The sequence below is a fragment of the Podarcis vaucheri genome (assembly GCF_965113315.1).
Source record: "Podarcis vaucheri genome assembly, chromosome: 5".
Classification (NCBI taxonomy): domain Eukaryota; kingdom Metazoa; phylum Chordata; class Lepidosauria; order Squamata; family Lacertidae; genus Podarcis; species Podarcis vaucheri.
The window spans coordinates 66848086-66871667 of NC_138763.1; the positions used below are offsets into that span (position 1 = coordinate 66848086).

At 44.8% G+C, this 23582-nt stretch overlaps 1 protein-coding gene and 1 long non-coding RNA gene across 3 annotated transcripts in view; both read left to right on the forward strand.

Moving 5' to 3' along the window:
* The first annotated feature begins 1530 nt into the window (after positions 1–1530).
* Positions 1531–2261, forward strand: LOC309532202. Its single transcript, XR_014219645.1, has 2 exons — positions 1531–1645; positions 2035–2261. It is a non-coding gene; the product is annotated as an uncharacterized lncRNA (long non-coding RNA).
* Positions 2262–5596: 3335 nt separating this feature from the next.
* Positions 5597–23582, forward strand: part of SLC16A12 (solute carrier family 16 member 12) — a 41057-nt gene continuing 23071 nt past the window's right edge. The window contains exons 1-2 of one of the 2 annotated variants that reach the window (XM_082222095.1): positions 5597–5826; positions 23238–23307. The gene's annotated coding sequence lies outside the window, so the exon portion shown is untranslated. The remainder of the gene's footprint in view (positions 5827–23237; positions 23308–23582) is intronic. The other variant, XM_082222096.1, reaches the window with a different exon arrangement.

The window sequence follows — 23582 nt, forward strand, 5'->3', positions numbered from 1 at the left end:
AATCTCTTGTCAATGATAATGGTAATAATAAATATTAACATGTAGAAATAAGATTTTAAAAAAACAAACAAAAACAAACGTAACATAAAAAGGACAGAGGGGAGAACTGAAGATGATTTACATCATCAAAACATATTATGATATAAAACCCCCCACAAAATTCCTTAAACCACAATCATAATAAAACACAACCCAAGGAGCTTAAAATTCCAGCAAGGAACAAAAGCAGCATTCCAGAAGACCAAAAAACAAGAGGGCGCGGGACTAGGACCATCAGAAAATCCATTTTCTCAGCTACGGACTTCCTTGAATAACCAGGCAGGTGCCTAAAGGTTATATAGTGCCATTTTTTTTTTAACTGAAAGCATCCTGCAATGGAGATCAAACATTTAAGTAAACAACCTCCTACTTACCTTCCTTGTGTTCTTTGAAATATTTCCTGGTAACTCCCTTTGATGAGCATGTGACAGGCAACACAAATCGGTGCTAGCATATCTGTGTGGGTGTTTGCTTTGGCACATGTTAATCTGAGCTAACAAGTTACTTCCCCCAAGTAATTAACTTCACACCTGCCGTTGTGTTAAAGGGTTTATAATGGATGGCCAACCAGCTAGCCAGCCTTCATCTCCCCTGGTTAACATAGGAGAATCAGATGTCACTTATTTTGGTGGTTATTATTACTATTAATTTTATTTTATGATTATTATGACTGCATGGTGGGTCAGCATGATGGGGCATCAGTCAAGGGCCCACTTGGAAGAGTCCCCCTGGACCTGCCCCTCCTGCTCCCCATTGCAACCTGCTTGGTTTCCTGCATCTCTCTCATTTCTGCCTAGGCAATGGTGCAGCAGCAGGCAAAGGATCAGTCTGCCTGGCATGCAAGCAGGTGATAGCCGTGATAAGGAAAAGCAGCAGCTGGTGATAGTGTTGGTGAAGAGCAAGACTTGCTGTGGGAAGCTTATGGAGGATATCTAGCCAAAGTCCCTCCCCCCCAAAAAAAAATCCCTTGAGCCATCCCAATTGGGAGCTGTCATTTCTATCATAATTCTTATTGGCGAGTTCCAGTAACACCCACATGAGCGCTGCAACTGAAAGGGTGGGATATATCCCATGCGGTAGTGGGGCTGCAGACTCACAAGCATCCATTTCTTCAAAGGCTTTCAGGCTGGTCCTGGCCAGCAACTAGCTGTGTTTATGGGGTTGTCAGAGGTGGCAGTGATGCTCCAGCAAAGACCGTCCTCAACCTCTTGTGGCTTAGAGGAAAAGGTGTGGTGGCTCCATTGGCACTGTATGGATGCCTTTACTAAATACAGAAAACATCATGCAAGAGAAGATCTCTTCTTCTAGCATACTTCATGGCCTTCCACCCTGGTCTCTGTATGCAGCTCTTGCAGATGTGAGGTCAAATATAGGGCACCATCCACACTCTGCAATAGATTCAGTTCACTTTGGAGCGTATCAGATAGCTGTCAGGAAATGGGTCTTTCTGCGCTCTCAGATCTGCACAGAAGCAGAGAATAGGGTGGTACATATGAAGCTGCCTTATCCAGAGTCAGGTTATTGATCTAGCACAGTAATCTACACTGACTTAGGAGCAGACCTCCAGGATTCCAGGGAGGGGTCTCTCCCAGCCATACCTGGTGTAGTGATAGCTACCAGCTTAGATGCCACCACTATGGCCATAATGCCAGTGCTTTGCCTCTATCAGTTGCTGGGAATCACAAGCGAGGAAGGTGCCGTTGTACTTGGGTCCTGCTTGCAGGCTTCCCATAGGCCAGCTGGCTAGCCACTGTGAGAACCAGATGCTGGACCAGATAGGCCTTTGACTTGACCCAACAGGACAGATGCTAGGGGACTTTACGCATGCAGAGCAGATGCTGTACCACTGAGCCATGGCCCTTCCCATGTGTGGTGGACTACATGATACAGAATGGAGAGGTTGCTCTTTGAAAGTGCCCATAGAGAAGACATTCATGGCAGAAGAGACACAGCAGCAGGAGGTAGAGGTAGCGGGGGGAAACAACTCACTGTTAGTCTCAGCTGGCTGGGCCAGGCCCCCCCCCCCCCCCCGGAAGATTTTAGAACCAAGTGTTCTGTAAGGAAGAGCACCTTTGCGGGTGTTGGCACTGCAGAACCAACAAGGTGGTGTCGGATTCCGGCAAGGACTCAGAGCGCCAAGTCCTCATCCTTTAAGGTCAACAAGGTATGGCTCAGTTGCAGCAACTTCCAAGAAGGCTGGCTACACCAGGCTGTTTCCCAGGTACTTGTCAAGGCAAAACACCCCAGCAATCCCCTGTTACAAAAACTGTTCTGGAAGCTCTGCAAACACCATCTTCATAGTCAAGATAACCCCACAATTAATTGGTAGATGCTGTAACAATGAACTCATATATGTTTATATTCACTTGCTGTGATATAAACTGATTGCCTTGCTTTGATGTTATCCTTATCAATGGGCTTGGGGTGCTGGGCTCTGAGCCCAGAAAGGGGAACTGCCTGTAAGACTTGGGTATTTGCCACCTATGCTCTCATCCGGTCAGGTGAAGTGATGGGAAGTTCTGGCCAAAGTGATGCATGCTGCTTTGGGTATAAAGAATGTATAAAATGTTTGCTTGGGTGCAGACTAGTCATGACGGCCTCTCACTGTTGCAGTGTCCGTCCTGCATATGCAAAGGCAGTGGGGCTCTGCTGGCTGTGCAGCCTATGTTTCCTTCTTAAAATAAAGCACTGGAACTGATCACTCTGTTGTTTTTTGACATCTTTCTTCAGTGTGTCTACACCAAGCCACTCCTACAAGCCCTGCTTTGGGCCGGTGGATCAGGACAAGAACCTTGTAACATCAAGGATTTGGTGCAGAATTTGCCAGTTGCCCTCTTCCCTCCCCATCCGTTGTTCCTTTTCTGTCATGTCTGAAAGCAAGGACTCTGGTTGTTATATAAAAATATATAAATATCTCTAAAATGAACAATAAGCCATTCTAGAGAGCCTTTTTGGCTAAAGAATGGGATAAAGTTTTCTGAATGAATGTAGATTCTTGCATGTCATCTCCCTCTCTTGTTCCTTAAATTTAAAAAGATTTTTTTTTTTTACTTATTATTCTAGTACTGTATATTGTTTACCCAACCAGTTTTTTGTGTTTTTATATGTAGCTTTTAAAGAAGTTTAGATGGAATGGAATCAATGGCTATTATGACAGCTAGAGGAAACCTCCATTTACAGCAGTAGTATACAGTGGTACCACAGGTTAAGTACTTAATTCGTTCCGGAGGTCCGTTCTTAACCTGAAACTGTTCTTAACCTGAAGCGCCACTTTAGCTAATGGGGCCTCCTGCTGCCGCCGCGCCGCTGGAGCACGATTTCTATTATCATCCTGAAGCAAAGTTCTTAACCTGAAGCACTATTTCTGGGTAGCGGAGCCTGTAACCTGAAGTGTATGTAAGCTGAAACGTATGTAACCTGAGGTACCACTTTATTGCCAAACCCACAGTGCTGGAGACAACAGTCCCTCAAATTCACAGCTGGGATGTAAACTGCCCAGGGCACCTGGTTGTTTGCTGTCTGGCAAACTGATTTAGACAGTCTACACAGTAATCCAGCATGGGCAGTTTATGCTCATTTGTAGGTCTTATATACCCAGGTGCAGAAAGGGGTTCTCATTTGTTCACATGAAGAGAGACAAGATTCTTCATGTCCCCTAGTACCAACTGCCAAGAAACTAGTTACTAAATGCAAATTCCAAGATGCCACAGTTGATAGAATGCACTTGGCAATTGCAATGCTTCCTTTCCAACAAGATTAGCTGGAAGCTATGCCCTTTTTGACAGGCATTGTTCTGTCTTGTGGTTCTAAATGCCCCAGGCCAGTAGTGCAGTATAACTAGATGGAAGGTGTAACCCGCCCCCATGGACAACATGGAAGAGGGCACAAAAAAGGGCGGGAAACACGGGATTGTGGCCCTCTCCCCAGGCCGTTCACCCCCTTGCCAGACCTGCTTTATAGAACCTCACTGACTTTTTTGTTTGTCTGGAATGCGTTCTTGAACTCATAATGGCTCTTGGTTGTCTGAATAGAGAAGGTTTGTGAGTGTGGATAGAACCAAGTCTACTGCACGCAGGCCAAATATATATATATATAATCAAACCCATTGTTTCACACACTTTTACCTCTGCCCCCACCCACCACTGGCATATGCCACTCGCCCAGGAAGGTTGCGCAGATGAGAATAAGGCCTGAGTATGAAAAAGGTTCCCTACCTTGAATATGTTGGCTTTACAATACTGTTAAATTATATGACATTTATTTATTTGTATACACTATATATATATGCATATGGCTGTATCAAAACATCAGGGTAGTGTATAACAATAAAACATAAACACCATTAAAGGAGTGGAATGGTCTGTTACTCAGAGGCTTGGACAGGGCAGCAGGCCAGGCAGATTGGCACCTTACAGCATTTCCCTGTCCTTGTGAACACAACTTACAGCAAGCACATTCTCCGGCCTGCTGAATGGCATTGGCAGGAGAGGCATCTTTTAAGCTAGGGTGGGGCAATGGTTAGTTGAGCGTGTGAGACGCAGGTTCAAGCTGCCACCCCCCCCCCACCCATGAAACTCACAGGGGCTGCCACAAGCACCATGTATGTAAAGCCCTTGCCTCCCACCACCCTAAAAAGAATCCTGGGAACCGCAGTTTGTTAGGATTCTGGGAATTGTAGCTCCCGAGAGGGGTGAACTACAGTTCCCAGAATTAATTTCAGGCTAGCCTACACCACAGACTTATTGTGAGGATAAAAGCCGGCGGGGGTGGGTGGGGGTTAGAGAGAGAAAAATGTAGGCTGATAGTACTTTGAGCTTCTTGGAAGAAAGGCAGACTATCGCCACCACGTGTAAAATCTGAACAGGACCGGTGAGAATTTCGGAGCAATATTTGTGAAAAGTCCATTCTTAACACTGTTCTCTCGCTTGTTGCTTTTCCCACGAGGAAGGGCAAAAGAGCCCCGAGCAGCTTCTCCGCGAACCACTTTGAAAGGATGTGTCGCGGCTCCGGCGTAGCCGACTGCGGTGAGGGAAAGGCTCTTTGCCCATGATCAGAGGCACTGTGGCCTTTAGCCAGACCTTTCCTTTCCAGGACGGAGCCCTGGCATCCACCCCGCCTTCTGCCGCTGAGCAGATACAACAGAGCAGCAAGCGAGGGCTTTTTCTCTTGGGCACCAACGTGGCCAAACAGCAGCAGCAGCAGCAGAAGCAAAACCTTTTCTGGGGCGGGAAGACGCGGCGAGACGAGACACGCTGGGCTGTGGGCGCGGCGGCGGCGGCTGCCGGCTTAGCTCTGTCTCCCTGCCTGGGCATCTCCCTGTCCTCCGCGCCACTTACTCCCGAGTAGACATGCTTCGGCGGGGCTCTGCGGGAAGCCTCCTCCCTCCTCTGCCTCCAGCTCGGCCCCGCTCCCCTCCGGCCTGGATTAAGCAGCCGCTTGCTCCCGCCCCCGGCTGCTCTCCGGCTAAATCTCCGCGGTGGTGCCGAGGGCCCCAAATAAATCCCGGGGAGGGAGGCCGGCCCTGTAATCCGATTCCCGGAGGGGGCCAGGCCTGGGCAGAGAGGGCTGACTTCCCCGCCGCCCTTGATTCCGCTGCACAGACGAGCCGGGGGCAGCAGCCGGAGCTGCAGGCTCCGAGGAGGAGCCGCCTCTCGTGCGCTAGGCGACCCTTTCTCCCCGCCCTCGTCCCCCGCACAGACCCGCACGCAGCCCGGCCGCCCAGAGGAGCCACGGCGGCGGCGGCGGAGGGAGAGCGCGCGTGCCCGCGCGGCTACAAGGCGACCGCAGGTGAGCGTGGGTGTGTGGGGCGTGCGCGTGTATATATGTATATGCATGTTGCCTAAAGGGTTGCTTGCCATAGAATCCTAGAACTGTAGAGTTCGGAAGAGGGACTTTGAGGATCATCTAGTCCAGCCCCCTGGACTCTGCAGCTGCCTCCCACCCCTTAGATGGATTGAACCTTCAGCCTTGGTGCTATGACCAACACCATGCTCTAACCAGCTGAGCTACCTTACCCAGGTGTGCAGTAGCACTGCTGTGGCTTTAAAGCACAGCTGCACACGCCAGGCGGAAATTCAACCGGTGCAGCCTTTCAGCAAGCAACATTGTAATAATAATAATAGTAATAACTTATTATTTATACCCTGCCCATCTGGCTGGGTTTCCCAGGAAGGAAAGGCACACACCTGTTTTGTGTTCATGAGGGGTGGAATGGCAGGACAGGGAGCAATAGTGGTGATATATAACTTAAGCATCCTTTTTTTAAGAGTGGGAAGTCTTTGCTCGAATTATCCAGCTGTTCGTTCATATAAGAACTTACTGCCTAACATAGGAGCTGACTCCTGGAGGCCGAGGTCCATTTGCCCCCCCCAAAAATTGAGGGGGCTAGGACTCCCCAAGTTGATGGGCATTGCCATTCAAATGGTATGCACCGTGTCATGTGTTCGATTATGTGGGGCAGGGTCTATCTGACATGCACTCCCCCTATATTTTATTCAAGTTGGCCCTCCTGCTGCCTAACTTAAGAACCGGTGCCTGAGGACTGCTCCAGGTGACTAGCTTATTGAGCACTCCTCCGGACTTCATTGCACAAAGGTTGCCCGAGGTTAGATTATGTCAGGTCTTGGTTGAGTGTTTGTTCTGATTCCTTTCAAGTTTTACCATGTCCTAGCATCCCTCTCCCATGAAACAGGTGATAGTCAGGCAGCATCCTGAGTTTTGCTTGTTTTCTTTCTCCCTTCCTATCTCTTTTTGTTTTTTCCCTTTTGTGTTGTGTACTTTAGATGGGAAGCCTGCAGGCAAGGACCGTCTTGTTATCCTTGCTGTTATGTATGTAAGTTGCTCTTGCAGGCTTTTTTTGCTTGAAGAACAGAGTGAAAAATGCTTAAAATAAATAAGTGTAAGGGAAGTAGGTTGAAGGAGAAAAGGTGGCTGGTTGGAAGTGGAGATTAGGCTGGAGCAGGAGGTGGGAGATGTGTGACCCTCCCATTGTTGTTGGACCTTTGGTTAAGGTTACCAGATGTCCCCGTTTCCTGGGGACAGTCCCCTGACAAAATCCACCCCCTTCAACTGAAGTTGAAAAGTGTCCCCGGATTCATTGAAAAAAATCTGGTAACCTTACCCTTGGCCATGGTGCCTGGGGCTTATAGGAGTTGGAGTCCAACAATAGCTGGAGGTCAGCCACACACCTGACCTAGAGAGGAGAGGCAGGCTATTGAAAATGAACTGCTCACTCGGTGTACCCCCCCCACTAAGATGGTCAGAGAAAAAAAGTGTACCAGGCTCCTGTACTTTTAACATTTGTGTGGAAGAGGAAATTTCAGCACATGTCGCTGGTCAGGCAAGCTATACCTGCTGAAATCCCCCTTTCTATGCAACTATCAAAGATGCAGGAGTCTGGTTTTATTTGTTTGCTTGCACCCGACCATCTTTCGCATGACCTCCAGGCCCAAGGAGCCTGCCCTTACTATCTGCACTCTCAGCTGCTGATGCTTCTATGTGTGAGCCAAGACCTAAGCCAAGTGTGGGGAACCTTTGGCCCTCCAGATGTTGCTGAACTACAAACATCCTTATCTCTGGTTGTGCTTGCTGGGGCTGCTGGGAGTTATAGTTCAGCAACATCTGGAGAGTCAAAGCGCACCCACCCAGCCACCCACCCCTTGGTCTTGGCAAGTAAGGAATGAATAAGAACAGAATTATTTTCTCCCGTTCGCATTGGTGGGGCAGATTTTTCTTTAGCCTCTTTGCCTGTGTCTCACAATGGAGGCACCATGGATGAACTGGGGAGGAAAGGATTAAAGAGATCTTTGCTTGTGTTTCGCCCAGTTTTTACCAGAATGAGTCAGCGGGTGGAGGAGCATATGATGCTTGCTGGCTCTTCAGCTTTTACTCAAGGCAAAGTATAGACTCTCTTCCACTCTCCCACTGTTAAAAAATAATTGCTATCCAGGATTCTAGAGAGAGTTGTGGAGCAAAGGTGTTCTTAGGAAGCTCAAAAGTGGTAAGAAAGTGAATTGTGACTCTCAGCGTGGGCTGAAGCGGAAGGAAGCGGCAGCTTGGCTTGGTCAAGCTATACCCACAAATCCTTCGGCTCCCCAAATTTTAGCCCAAACATGCCTTTTCTCATCCCACAAACCAGCAGAAGCCATCATAGACAACTCCCATCATGCTAATGAGTACTGATGGGAGTTATAGTCCAGCAACATCTGGAGGATGTCCTGCCATAAACTTAATTGTAAAAAGAGTTACTTCCAACCATCACCCCTAAGAGCTTGTGTGTGTGCTGGTCCCGTGGGTTTCCATGAGGCGTGGTCCGAGTCCAGTCCGAGGTCAAGGGTGCAGTAATGAGGCCGTTCATCAAAGTTGAAGCTGGGTCCAAAGCAGGGAGTCGGGCGAGGTCAGGAGATCCGACAGGACAGGGTACAGGCAGGAACAGATTACCAACAATGTTGCTCCCGCAACCTGGGACTGGGGCTGGCTGGCTTTTATCTGCCCAGAGGCATAGGGCGGCCCCGGTCCACAGGTGACTTGCCTCTCCTGGCCTGGAGGCGAGCATTCCTCCTGTGGGAACTTAGTTCCCTCCCCCTCTCTGCCCTGAGCCTCTGCAGCTCAGGAGAGGCTGGAGGGTTACCGGAACCAGAGGCAACCTCAGCCTCTCCTGACGGGGCTGAGAGTGGAGCACCTGCAGGCAAGGGGTCCTCCATCACCTCAGGAGCCAGAGCAGACTCAGCTGGTGCCTGCACCTGAGGATCCAGCACAGGTGAGGACCCTTCAGGCTCATGCCCCAGCCCCGGCTCAGCTGGTCCTGGAGGTGGGGACTCCTGTGCAGGCTGGGATTCCTCAGGTTCAGCCTCCGAGTCCGAATCCCAGGCCATCACATTGTGGGTACAGCAGTGTTTCCCAAACGTGGTCCTCAAACTGTTTTTGGACTACAACTCCCATCATCCTGAGCTAGCAAGATGATTGGAATTGTGATCCAAAACCAACTGGAGACCCAAGTTTGGGAAACACTGTAGTAGAGTTTTGCATCCCCGACGTAATTAGGAATATGAATCTAGAGAGGTTAATTATTCCAAATAATTTATAAGAAGAATAGAAGAGCAGGTGTTTTTGGTGTTGCATGATGCGCAGTGCATCTGATAAGCTTTTATGAGGCCAGAATTTCTATCTGGTTCTTAACTACAATACAGGGTGTGCACCACATATATAGGATCACATAATTGCACCTCCTGCTGATTAATCTTGGAACAGGGAGTATCTGGGAACAGGGAGTCCCTGATTCTGGCTTCCCAGTTGCCCAATAAACTGAGGATTCTAATATGCATTAGTGACATGGAAGATGGAACTGGGAGTGGCTGTCTGTTTAGATTAATTAACAGAGAACACAAGAATGTGGTGGTGTGCTTTTAGACCCATAGGCGGAGTGCTAAAGCTACATTGCCTATTGTGCAGTGCAATCCTATACTGGCTTACTCAGAAGTAAGTCCCACTGTGTTCAGTGAGGCTCCCCAGATAAGTCCCCAGAGGACTTAGATAGTTATCAACACACTTGCCATACCCCTATAAAACACAAATTCAGGGTTTTAGTGTGTGTTTTTAAAGGGAAAACTGGACATTTCCCATTCTTTCAATTTGTGGAAAGAACATTCGGTCCATGTGAATTTTGAGCAAAGGATTATAGGGAAGATCTGTCAACATATTTACCAGTTCAGTGGGTTGCCAGGTCTCACTGGAGAACTTGTATCTGAGACAGCTGCTGCACCTCCTTTGGTCCCTGCCTCCTCCTGGGGGGCTAAAACTAGGCATTTTGCATGCTAAAGCAGGTGAGGAAAGAGAGCAGACAAAGGCAACAGTGCAGCATCTTCAACATCTCCTACTCTACTGCCCTGGAACGAGGTCTCTAAGATGCAAATTAATGACCCTAGTCAATGTAGGCAACCAGCTGTTCTACTCAGGCACATAATTTTAAAAGGATGTATATTTTCCCAGCTGCCTAGTACTGGTATGCCTTCATATCCTTTGCCTGCTCTCTTGGGTGTAAGCCCCATTGATCTCAGTGCACCCGACAGACTGAAACAAGCTAGAACTAGTAAGTATGGCAATTGGAAGCATTGCTTGTTTACAAGCAAGAATGTGTGCCTTGCTAATGCCCCCCCACTGGCCGCCCCTCTCCCTCCCCTTCAAATCATTCCTTTTGCCAGAGCAAACTTCAAAAGCAGGAAGCAGCAGGAGAGGAAGGGATGCAGTGCAGTGGGGAAATAGGCTGAGAATGGGTTATCCAAATGCTCTTCCACCCAGATCTGAAGCAAGCACCCCCCCCACCCAGCATGCCAGACTAGGTTGTAGGTAATCAGATGCAAAGGCTTTTGCATCTCTGCAGAGTTGTGCAGAACGACTTTTGCCCACCTGGGGCTCTCTGGATGTTTTGAAATACAACTCCCAGCAGCCCCAGGTAGTGCAGTGCAGCTGGTTGGGACTGATGGAAGTTGTAGTCTAAAACATCTGTATGGCAAAGGCTGGGGTAGAAGGTTGGCGCAACTTTCCTTGTCCCTACATTAAAAGATGCATATACATCAATATTTTCTCTTCTGCTGGTTGGGCCCCCTTTGTGTCTGGGGAGGTTCATCTTGAGAAGTGGGCCATGATTCAGTGTTAGAGCACATGCTCTGCATGGATGAGGACCCAGATTCAACTACCAATGAAAAGGATCAAGTAATGCATCTCCCTTTCTAACCTGTATTCTCTTGTCACATATTGCTAGTATTAGTGCTTTCAGGGAGAAGGGTCATATAAAAGCTGCCCTGCAGTAGAAAAACTCATCTCTGGAAAGGGTGGAAAGGGAATTAACCACAGTAGTTTTCTTGGGTGGATGCTTGATTTTAAAGGTTCAGGATTGACATCTTTATGGATTTTATTGCATTATTTGTGTGAATTGTCATAAGCTTTCCCAGGAAATCTGAAGATAAATTATGGGCAGAGTCAGGGGTCTAGCCAGGTTTTATTCGGGGGGGGGCAGACTTTATGCTAGGGGGCCCGAACTTCATTATCTGTGGCATAATTGGTCAGTTAGTTATGCATTTTTATTTATTTATTTATTTGGTTGGGTGGGCAGCTGCGCCCCCTGAATCCCACTGGCTGCACCCATAGGCAGGGTGGGTGGGTGGTATGGATGTGATGGAATTTGTCATCTATGTTGTGGGTCTTGGGCAGGGTGTGTGTGTGTGCGTGCACAGCAATCGTCCTATACTTGGTCTCATTCCCTTCCTCCCACTCTTTTCGTTGTGTGTTGGCGAGAGTGCCACCACTGGATATGGATGAATTTGTGCAAATGCACCGATAATTCTTTTTCTTCAAATGAACTTAGGAAGCCACCTTACACCAAGTCAGGCCATTGGTCAGTCTAGCTTAGTATTGTCTGCACTGACTGGCAGGGTTTCAGACAGGGAGGGATTGTGTTTCCAGACGTACCTGGAGATACTAGCAATTTAACCACTGCATTCAAAGCAGATTAAATTTGATGCTCTGCAACTGAGCTATGGCTCATTGAATACAGATTTCTTCTGCTCATGGTCCGCGGGAAAGCAATTTTTCTTTAGGTAAGTATTTGGGCCAATTTCCAGTAGACCCCCCAGTAAACCACTGCAGGGGTTTATGGGATGCAAAACTTTCCTTCCATGAACTTCCTTCCCTTATTATTTTTTTAGGATCCAAGCCTTATCGGCAACAATTTACTTATTTACGATGAAATTTGGGCATAGATGGAAGTCTGCAGAAACTTCTTAAGGCTTTCAACCTTGGAGAAACATGCTTATTTTATGCTGCCATTAGTTTGGTCCTGCGTCAGGATTTATTTATGGAGCCCTCTAGACTAGCTCTCTTTTCTCTCAATGATGCCGCCAGATTGCACTTACTACCTTAAAAAACAACAACAAAAGCCGCCTAGTGATGAATTCATTGCTCAGGAGGAACTGGTTCGAGTGAGTTTTGCATGGAGGCTTTTGAGTACAGTGATTTGATTGTATTAACAAGCAGACTGGAGTGGCCAACTTCTGCTCACAGCTTTCCATGCCTGTTCCCTGCAGAGCTGATGAAGGAACGTTTCCTTCAATGCCGGCAAATTACTAGGACAACAGGAAAACTTAATGAAACGCGGCAGGATTAAGGCGTGCTCTAAAAGTTATGCCTTGATTACAGGTAGCACCAGTCTTCGTAAAATCCGTTTTCATTGCTACAGTTTATTTCAAAGCCCCACCGCACAGCATTTCTCCAGAAATATTTGTATGTGCAGATTCCCAGAGAGAACACAGTGGCCAATTTCTCTTCCCTCTGAGCTAAGCCATGGTTTGGCTTAGTGTGCCATTGGAAGCATGCGTTGCCCCCCCAACCTCAGCCTCCCCTCCCCTGCCTGCCTGCCTGCTGTCTCGTTACATACAACCAGCCCAAGGAGTGGCATTGCTTGCCAGCTTCTTCCTCCTCATTCTTGTAGAACTTTGCGGGGAAGGAGGATGGGAGCAAACCTGGAATTGCCTGGCTGCTCCTGTCTTTTGCTGTGGCTCTGCTTACTGCTCGTCTCCCTGCCATCTACCCTCCCAGTCTCAAGAAGCATCCGCAACCACTGGAAACCAGGGTTATGGTTGACTCTCCTGGACAAATCTCAAGCTGTAAACCACGGTAGGACTGGTTTGTGGTTTGACTGGACAGTGCTGTATCACAAGTCCAGGTTATGCCAATCCATGACTTGGCTCAACGCAGTGCAGAAGCAAAATAACCAAGGTTGAGCAAAGTAGCTATAATCTGCTCTATAGGAGCCGGCTCGCTCACACTAAGCCATGGTTTGTAATTGATCTTAAGGGGACTGTTCTGGACCAAAGGAACTTCAAATGGGGACTTCAATGTAAAACCCCAGAATTGCAATTCATCAAGAGGTTCTGTTCTGTCATTTGTGGGTTGCATTGTCACAGTGGATTTCTTTTAAAAAAACACAAATCACATGACATGGGTTAACTGACTTGCCAGTGTGAAGATGCCTGTGTTATCAACACAACTTATTGTGTGTGTGAATGGCCATGTTTAGGAATGAAATACATGCACACTTTCAACTCAGAATAGCGTCTCATGCGCCTAATGAAGTGGAGTGTAGTTCACAAAAGCTTTTGCCGTAAGAAAAATATATATGGTGGACTTTCATGAATGCGTTAGCCACGTGACTCTGTTATTTTTGCTATAGTAAAGTATGTCACTTAACTATACATTTGCCTGCTTTGGTACTTCATGAAGCAACAAATGCAAAAGCCCTTTTTCATTTGTACATGTGATAAATGTGGCAAATCTGTTTTTAAAAGTGATTGGGATAAATCTATGGAATTGTAGTTTCCCCTCATAACATTCTTTACAAACTAGGGTTCCCATATTTTTTTTTTTGGGGGGGGGGAGTCCTGGGCTTTAAAAGTGAGTTGGATGTGCTTTAAATGTATGGTATGGAGATGTCCTGGGAAACTCCTTGTTTTAGCTGCATATTTTGCAACGTTGACATGGAGTGTGTGGGAAAATTAAGGAAAAAGCAGGCTTCATACTTCTTTTTTAAAAATTGATTGTGCATTGCTGCAGTCATGAGACAATGGAAAAGATCCAAAGAGTTATTTTCTTTTGTTATTAAATAAATAATAGAGCAAAGTCAACAGCCTAAGCCTTAAGCTGTTTTGCCTCACTCTTTGCTTTACTGCTGAGTTTTCAAACCTCCCGTCTTGCTTCGTTTCTGAAAACAGATTAGGGAGCAGCGTTATTTGTTTCCTCAACTCTCTCTCTTTCTCTCTGTTTTTGCTCAAATGTTTCTCCCCCCCCCGCCCCCGGTGTGTATTAAGTGTGCTTACTAACATTACGGTATGTTTGATTCTGTATTCAAAAAAGTTTGCTTTAAGAAAAGAGTTGAAGTGCTTTACACGGAGGAAGTCACGCTGAACAAAAAAGCATAGAAATGGTTGAGTTCAGGCTTCCACCTTGGTTTCCGTGTCAAGTAAGCAGCAAACGTGTTCTATAGGCCTGCATTTTGTGCTTCCTTACAACTTGACTTTCCACATGCCTGTGCTTTTCCTTGGCCCGTTCAGGGCCCCCCCCACTCCCCTCCTTCCTTAACCCTTTACACCTCAGTCCTCATTTGAAATGGAGCTATATGTTCCTGGTTCTCTGGCTTCCTTTCCATCTGTTTCCCTTTCTACTGAATTTAGGTTGTGAACTTGACCAGGTTGGTGGGCTGTCATTTCCTCCTACCTTACTTTTATCTATAAAGATAGCATAAAAATAACCGCTTCTGCTATTAGTGCTCCTACTATTAATACATTTTTGGAGAAAGGAATGTTTTCATGTTGGCCAACTCGACATGAGCCAGTCTGCTATAACAGAATATAAGTCTGGAAAAAAATAAATACAAATAAATCAAAGAAAGTCTTGGAAGTATAACATTGCTTCCTAGATACGGGTTGCCCAGAACAATAATAGTGTTCTAGAAAAAAATTAGGGTTGGCTTTTACAGCCCAACTCTCCATCAAAGGATTCAGTTTCCCCCTAGGTCGATCAGAGAAAATTGAGTGAAAGCAAGGAAGATCTTTATTTTTATGTTGCAAGAGAGTCCCACCACCCCTTGCAAGGAGGTGAGGATCCAGAGCAAAGGTGTGCCAGAATGACATTTTGAAATTGCCCAACTCCTTAGCCAAAGACCACCGAAAAGGCATAATATACGTGTCACAGAAAGAGGCGGTCTATAACAGAAGAGAGTGTGGCTTGTCTCCTGTCTGACAAGATACCTGATAATGGTCACTGATTGCATTACCTGGCCAGGTCACAGACATACCCTATTCATACACAAAATATACCCTTAAGACTGGATTTGTAAGTGAAAAGAATGATTGGAAAAGGTTTCTCCAATATATTTCCTTCTGCACAGGAAATAAGGGGGGGGGGTCATTAAAGGAAGATGGCTTCAGGGTTGCTCTCTGTACTCTTTCAGACTTGTGGTTTATATACTTATATGTGTGTATTTACCTTGTGCACCTACAAACATTTATTTTATATTTGAAACCTTAGAATTTTTGTAACAGTTGGAAAAACATACTGTTTGTGTCACTACACAGCAAAGGCATATCCTCTACCAAAAAATGTAGCAGTACTGGTAGTAGCGATCCTGCAATCAAAACAGCATTTGTGAGGAAGGGACAATAAAATGGCTTGACTTTGGTCTGCATTTTGCAAAGTGACCTGTGGCTGAGATGTAAAATTGGCAAAACAACAAAGTTGTACAGCGGCGCCGTTGCTGCACATCTCAGCAAGGGATTGTTTCCTGGAGAAGGAGATGTTGTGTCCTTAGATAACATTTTGTAATCCTATGGCGCATGATGCAAATATCCGGAGCGGCTGGAAAATAAGCATTTTGGGTTGCTTTTGTCTACCCGGAAATAAGCTCCACTGAGTTCAGTGGGACTCCCAGCGATACTTGGTAGACACATTAGCTGTGCCAGTTTGCTTCAGTTCTCTTTAGCTCTTCATAAGTAATGTTATTGTTTACAATTTTTTATTACACTTTTAGAATTGGCTGAAATCTCATTGAGCTGGTAATTGCTAATTGAAGTAAGGTAAAGGTAAAGGACCCCTGGATGGTTAAGTCCAGTCAAAGGCGACTATGGGGTTGCGGCGCTTTCAGGCCGAGGGAGCTGGTGTTTGTCTGCAGACAGTTTTCCGGGTCATGTGGCCAGTATTATTAAACCGCTTCTGGCGCAATGGAACACTGTGACGGAAACCAGAGTGCACGGAAAAGCCATTTACCTTCCCGCCACAGCGGTACCTATATATGTACTTGCACTGCTGTGCTTTTGAACTGCTATGCTGGCAGGAGTTGGGAGAGAGCAATGGGAGCTCACTCTGTCGCAGGGATTTGAACCACCGACCTTCTGATCGGCAAGCCCAAGAGGCTCAGTGGTTTGGACCACAGCACTGTCCCTTTACCTTGCTAATTGAATTATGCATCTTGCTTCAGGGTTACTGTCTGTTGGAAGTGAGGTTGAGGGGATGATGCACCTTCACCCCCTGCCTGGAGTTACTCTTCTTGGTGACTTTTTTCTTGCCATCTACACAATTTACATTGTCAAGTAAATGACTGCCCATTTCATTGATTGTTGCTTTTGATTTTTGGACAGATTTCAGGGCACTGGATGTTTATGGTTCCCCCCCTCCCCCAACCCACATGCTCTGTCCAGAAAAAACAACAACAAAAAACAACAATCCACAATACAGTATTGGGTATTTTTGCATGGATTAATAATGAAAATTAATAAGCATAAACAGCATGATGGAAAAATAAACTGTTTATTACAATGTTATAAATTTGTCACAATGTTATTAGAAAAATATATGCATCCAGCTCACATTTTAACATTCACAAAATACAGTGGTACCTTGGGTTACAAACACCTCGGTTATAGACGCTTCAGGTTACAGACACTTCTGGTTACACACTCTGCTAACCCAGAAGTAGTACCTCGGATTAAGAACTTTGCCCCAGGATGAGAACAGAAATTGTGCGCCAGCGGCAGTGAGAGGCCCCATTAGCTAAAGTGGTACCTCAGGTTAAGAACAGACCTCCGGAATGAATTAAGTTCGTAACCAGAGTTACCACTGTACAAGTAAAGCTCATTTTTCGCTACATTAATAAATAACATAGACTCACATTTAGATGAAAGACAGTGACTGTGCTTTCTGCTTGCGTCACAGGGCCAAAAAGTGAGAGAAAGATTAACAATAAGCCAATATACGTTAACAGTGGTTAATGGCTAATATAACCATCTCAACAGTGAATAAAATAAGTTAAATTGAATACACAGTTAAGATCAAAGATGGTAGCTGACCAAATCCTATGGCAGGCATAGATGTTTTGGGACTATAGCTCCCATGATCCCTAGCTAACAGGACCAGTGGTCAGGGATGATGGGAGCTGTAGTCCCAAAACATCTGGAGGGCTGAGTTTGCCTATGCTTGCCCTATGGGAACAAAGGCTGTTGAATTCAAAAACTTGGAAAAGGAAAAAAGCCCAGTATTAGAGAAATTCACAGAAAGACACTACAAGCCAAACTAGAGAAAAGTGGACTGTGGGCCAATTTGATGCTTGATCTACCCTCCCTATTCCCAAGTAAGCATGTATACGGTTGCAGCTTCTGGGGCCTAAAATGTGGAGACCAGCAGGGGCATCCTTCTCACTTTTTATTTATTTCACTTCACAGGAAGTGAAACTCTAGCTGTGCACCATCTTAATCAGGCCAGAGACATTTGTTTTAGTATTACTATGACATACACAGCAGTACAGGCTGCAGGTGGGGTAGAGGGCCCAGACCACATATAGCGTTCTGAGCCCAGAAAATCCTCTGGCAGTCAGTGTTTGCAGTCAGGCTACATTTGCATCTATGCGTATTACTGTGCATGCCCCAATCTTTGAGCGGCGAGAGATTCCAGGGGTTCCAGGAGCTCATTCATGGTTTGGTTTCCTTGGAATGCAGGTCGATGGAGATTGTAGTGTCTTTAGGATACATGGTTGTATTTACACATATATACAACCTGAGCATAGGATGGAATGGATTATTACATCAATGCTCCAACAGATCTTGCTTCCCTGTTAGGGTTCTAGGGGTGGGGTGAGGGGTCCCCAATGCCATAGCTTTGGATTCAGCAAAGAGCAAGAAGCCTCCCTGTCTTTCCAGCTTCCAGTCAACATTAAACATGCCAACCAGCCTTTGCTGTTCTCCTCCTTACAATATGATGTCACCTCCAGCCAGGTGAGGGGGTAGGGAAAATGTTTGCCCCCTCCTGTATAACACCATCCCTCCATTGTCTCCATGATAACATGGCCGTCTGTTTAGTCATGCAAATGGGGATACTTAGCTTGGCTGGCTAAGGCCATTATCTTATGAAAAGATTGGTTTCTTTCGCCAGTACAGCAAGTTCCGTCTTGTACAGACCCCCTTTTTGCAGATTCAAAACCACAGGTTTGGTTGGAACCAATTAGCACCCTCCATACCGAAGCCATCAACTCAACATCTGCACTGGGGCTCATGATTAGGCTCTCTTCTTGCTAACCACAAGCTTCAGCCAAGGTTTGTTCTTGACCTTAGCTGATAGCGAGGAGGAGAAAGTTAATTGTGAGTCCTGGTGTGGATGACACACAAGAACAAATCTTGGCTTAGCTTAATTCAGCAGCCAAGAGGGGCAGGAAAGGAGCAAAGTACTGTGAGCTCCTATCTGGGAACCCGCAAATTCACACACAAATTGGCTCACTTCACCATGCAGACCAGGTCATAATATTGGAAGGCATCAGGGTGGGAAAAGAGGTTTCCTCTGCATTTGGTGCATCCGTTCATTGAGTTCCTTGGAGGAAGGATCGGATCAAAGCATAAAGTTCAGTACTTTATTGATCATTTTATTGATTTGATTGATTTCTGCCATTTGCCGTATATTGCTGTATATTAACACCATCATTTCTAAGTGGTCACAAAAGAGATATAAAGGATATAAACCATTTAAAATTAGCTATAAAATCTTAAGCTTACTTAAAATTACTGTGGGAAAAATGGTCTTCACCGAGTGCCCTGTCTGGTCTCCACTGGGAGTGAATTGGACTCAATCATTTCTTCGCTTTCATATTTTGTATCTTATTTCATGTTATAGTAGAAGATTGTAATCATTCTCACTAAGCTTGATTATTTAGCATTTTTGTGAGAAGCTAATGGCGTGGGTGGTAATCTTTAAGGAAATAACATTTCTTTTGTTTGTGGTGTATTCTGGGGAAAAAACTCCATAATGAATGGATTTGATTTTAAAAGGAAGTTATGATACAGACACCACCACCCCCGATCTTTTTCTTGTTTTCATTTTTTAAAAATTAAACTTTAACCTCTTATTTTCTGCCAAAAGGAAAGAAAGGAAATAATATATATCCAAGGCGAAGTGTTTCCCACGAGAAAGTTATCTCTTTGGTGGTTTAGTTGAAAGGGGACAGACCTTTAGGATAATGACTTTAAAGCTGGCTGATACATTATTGCTATGGAAAATCAAGTAGATCACTTGGTTATTATTTTTATCCTCTAGTTCGGTGGCTTAACTTTTCAGTAACAATAATTGCTCAGGAAACCATTAGATTATTGTTTACTTTTCTCATCATACTTAAAAATAAATAAATCATACAAGGATTAATGTGAACAAAGTGATCTTCTATTTAACCCTTTGTTGATAGAAACATTGACACTTATTGTTTTGTTTTTGGGTACCCAAGAAAGCTATAAAGATAAAATACTTAGTGGAAGGTACTGAGGGTGACCTCATTTACAAACAGAAAACTATGCTTTTATTGATAACGTTCATTTTGCAGTAAAACAATATAGTGATACATAAGTCATGGGAGTCAACAATATCCCACTATGTAACATTCATCAATGTCCAAAATGGAATGTGTCTTATTGACCCCACAGTTTGTTAAACATAAAACATTAATATACATATAGTGTAATTATAATAGCTGCACAAGTGTAGGAGTAAACAATCTCAAAAAGCAAAACAAAAAACTTGCAACCTCAGCACACACTACTTGAGGAGCCTACGTAAAAACAACCCTTTGCACAACTGCATGACTAAGACAGACTAAATGGTTACATGAAGCACATGGTTGCTGTAAAACTATGCCCCCAATTCCCATTCCCTGGAGTCAGTCTGGGAGGATATCATAGCCAATGATATTGAAAGCCAATGAGAGATCATGAAGTAAAAGCGAGGTCACACTCCCCTGCCCCTGACATCTCAGTCTTGTGGCCAGGTCTGAACCAGATTGGAATGGAACTGAGTAATGCTTGTCTTCTGATAATGCTTGCCACTGCCCCAGAATAAACCTGAACTTCTGCAAACATTGTGGCTTCCCCAAGCCTGCTGCTACTTTTGTCTTGGGTGTGGGTGGGGCTGTCTTGGCTCCATAAGCAATGGCACCTTCATGTCTGAACCAAACCGCCACACAAGAAAATGCAGCTCAGACATGAAATGGGTATAGCAACAGTTCCAGTTAATCCTATCTATTGTCACCTATCTGCAGCTGTTGGGTCTCTTAAATGCATTGTTTCCAAGGGAGGACCCTGAGAAGAGCTTAACCAGAGGTAGCCCGCCTGATCTTTCTTTTATTCGCATAGTCCTTGATCCCTTTTATTTTCTTTTTCTTTGCTTTAAACAACTGATCTGTCATTGCACACAGCCAGAATTCTGCAGGGGCAATGATCCCATCGTTGATTAATCCTTTCCAAACGAAGCAAAAAACAAGGCAAGTATTAATGAAAAGCTGGCACAGATGTGTTCCATTTTCTTTGGGAGGTTCGCACAAGGGTGTGTTGGTTACACACATGGCAGAGATGCAAGGGTACGCCTTGATCTCACGTGGCCTCTTCTCCTATCCCTCGCCCCATATGACCTTTAATGGGAACAAGAGCATTCTTACATCCATGTCTACTCAGGCAGGCACTGCATACATTAAGAATGTAGAACAGACTGTTCCAATCAGCAGCAAGCATCTAGCTCATGTTCTCCTCTCCTCTCCTCTGGCACAGCTGTTGGAAAGAGAGCAGACGGCTTTCTGTTTCCATTTTCCACGGAAACCACTTAGAAATGTACTTCAAAGGCGATGTTGCGTCCCAATGTCATGATGATGTCAGGTGATTGACAGGTGGGTGGTCTCGCCCACCTGTCAAACTTGCCCCCTGGGTATATGTGGAGATTAGGATTTGGCTCACTGGCCAGACTCAGTTCCCCACCCCTGTTTGAATTACTCAAGAGTAGCAGCAACTTCACTACCTCCTTTATTTATTTATTTATTTATTTTAAAAAACACATGTATTATACTTAAGGGTCCAATCATACATTCATATATTGCTACAAAAATTAAAATGATGACACCTATATGAAACATACCTATGCAGATATTCATAGAGATAATAATAACAACTAACAATCTGGTGTACATAAGGACCTTGGAAATGATGGCGTGGGAGAGAGACATGTTTATAAGAGAGGGAAACTAAGTAGATAGTTGATTATTCTAAAACAGTATATGCAAACCATTGCAAATAACATATTTGGATAAGCCTATTTTTCTGATGTTCATTTGTCAGTCTCCCACTTCTATAGCATGTTAATTTAGTAAGAATGTGATATTCCATATTCTCCCATGCCACTTGGCTACCAAGACAACTGCTGTGCTAGTCTCTTGCTGCAAAAAAGAATGAGTTTTGCGACACCTTAAGGACTAACACATTTCTTAAAGCATAAGCTTCCATGGACTACAATTCACTTCATCAGACGCATGAAGTGTTCGCCTGAGTTTTTGTTGGCATCCGTCTGTCTCAGGAGACAATGGAGGAGTGTGCCATTGAGGATGAGGTCAAGCTGTTGGACAGTGCCTGCTCTGACTGTAGAGTCCGATGCGGAGGAGACATGTTGGATTGCAGCTGGGGCAGATGAAGGCGGCCGGTTTACGAACTTAATCCGTTCTGGAAGTCCGTTCTTAAACCGAGACCGTTCTTAAACCGAGGTGCACTTTCCCTAATGAGGCCTCCCACCGCTGGTGCCCTTCCACTGTTTGGATTCTGTTCTTAGACTGAGGTAAAGTTTGCAAACTGGGACACTGCTTCTGGTTTTGCGAAGTTCGTAAACCAAATCATTCTTAAACAGGACTGTTCTTAAACCGTGGTACCACTGTACTTCAGGAAAATACCATTGATCAAATCCTGAAGATAGCATAACAGAACTACCTTCGGATCTTGTGGTATAGTATAACCAGTCATTTCGTTAATTAAGTGCAACATTTCTGTTCAGAAGGGGTAAGCAGTTGTTCTTTAAAAATCACTATTTGTCCTAAAAGGCGTGAGGGCAAGAATGTTCCTCTTTAACTAAGCCTTTGAATGATTGACAGCCAATGCTATCGGGGTGTGTGTTATTGGGTTGTTTTTGTTTTTTCTTTTGATTATTTTAAAAACAAGTTATTGAAATATGAACACACTTAAGTAACATGGCAAAATGGACTGGGGTTCTTTTTCTAAATGTAACACTCTTGGGCAGGGGAAAGAGCCAACAACCAAATGGAAGAGAATGGCAGCTCCTGAAAACCTTTGTCCATATCAGTTACAGTCAGGAGTGCAACTGTGCAAATCTGTAGGACACCCTCCCCCCCCCAATAACCATTCCCTGTTCATGAAGTTACTGCTGGCTGGTTACTCAGATAACAACATGGTCTTTTTCTTTTGTTCTACTGTGGGAGTTCAAAATAAAGCTTTTGAGAAAAGTGTGTAATACAGAAAAATAGACATTTGGGAATGCGAGTTATTCAGCAACTCCAAATTGCTCATTGAGCACAGAGAATTTGCTGACTTGCCTGGCCACACCAGTTACCTTTAAACTTATGGAATGTGAGTCTCTCTCTTTGAAAGACCAGAGCATTAGTTGTGTGACCAGTTCAAAGTTTCCTAACATCCATATAGGTAAGGAAAAGTGCTTTCCCTTGACCTCCACTTCTTTAATAATAAAGATATTATTAATATTATTATTTATTATTATTTTCTTCTCTTTCATTGTTTCATTTCATTTTATCCAGTTGATACTTTGCTTGTGGTGTTGCTTTTAGCCCAACGATTCTATTCTAGACTTAAGATGAAAGCAGAAGTCATGTACTCTAAGACAATTCCGAGATTTTCCACCTGAGTTGAACTACCTCATGCTGCCTAGTGGTAGCACTCATCTTGACTGTGCCTTTATTTTTGGAACACATGCCAAATCTAGACTTCAACGTAACACAATAGGCTACCGATTAACAAAAATTGGGGGTGAGATGTGTTTTGGAGTGACCGCACTATAAAATAGGGATAGGGAATTTTTTTCACCTTGCGAGCCAGATCCAGAATTATCCTACCCTCTGTGGACCATTTTTGAATGTGGAGCCAATTCCCTGATGTTACATGGATCATCTCCCATTTTAGCTTCAACTCCTCTGCCATTCCTCTTGAACTCCCTGATGTAAGATATGGATGTAAAAGTGTGGACACGCCCAGCTTCTCATGTTGCGATGCACAATGATCTTTATATAAATCCCTCTTTTTTTTTTTTTTAAGAACCACCTTATGTTTATGTACTTACAGATATGTCCTTCCATCTCTTTGCTCTGATCTGCTGACAAGTACATATCCCGGCAGCTCCCAAATCTACAAGGTAAGCAAAGCGTTACGGATTCAGATACACACGGGGTTTACATTATTATTGCTATTACTGTTATTTATTATAATAAATCGCAGGGTGGTTCACAACTCAAAAATACGAAATAAGAACGCAAAATACATAACGCAAAATAGATAAGAAAACAAAAACGGAAGCAAAATCGTTTACTCCGCTAACACATTTAAAAGGCCTTGGAATGTTAATCAGCCCAAAGCCTGGTTGAAGAGAAACATTTCTGCCTGGCACCTAAATATACCAGTATACAGTGG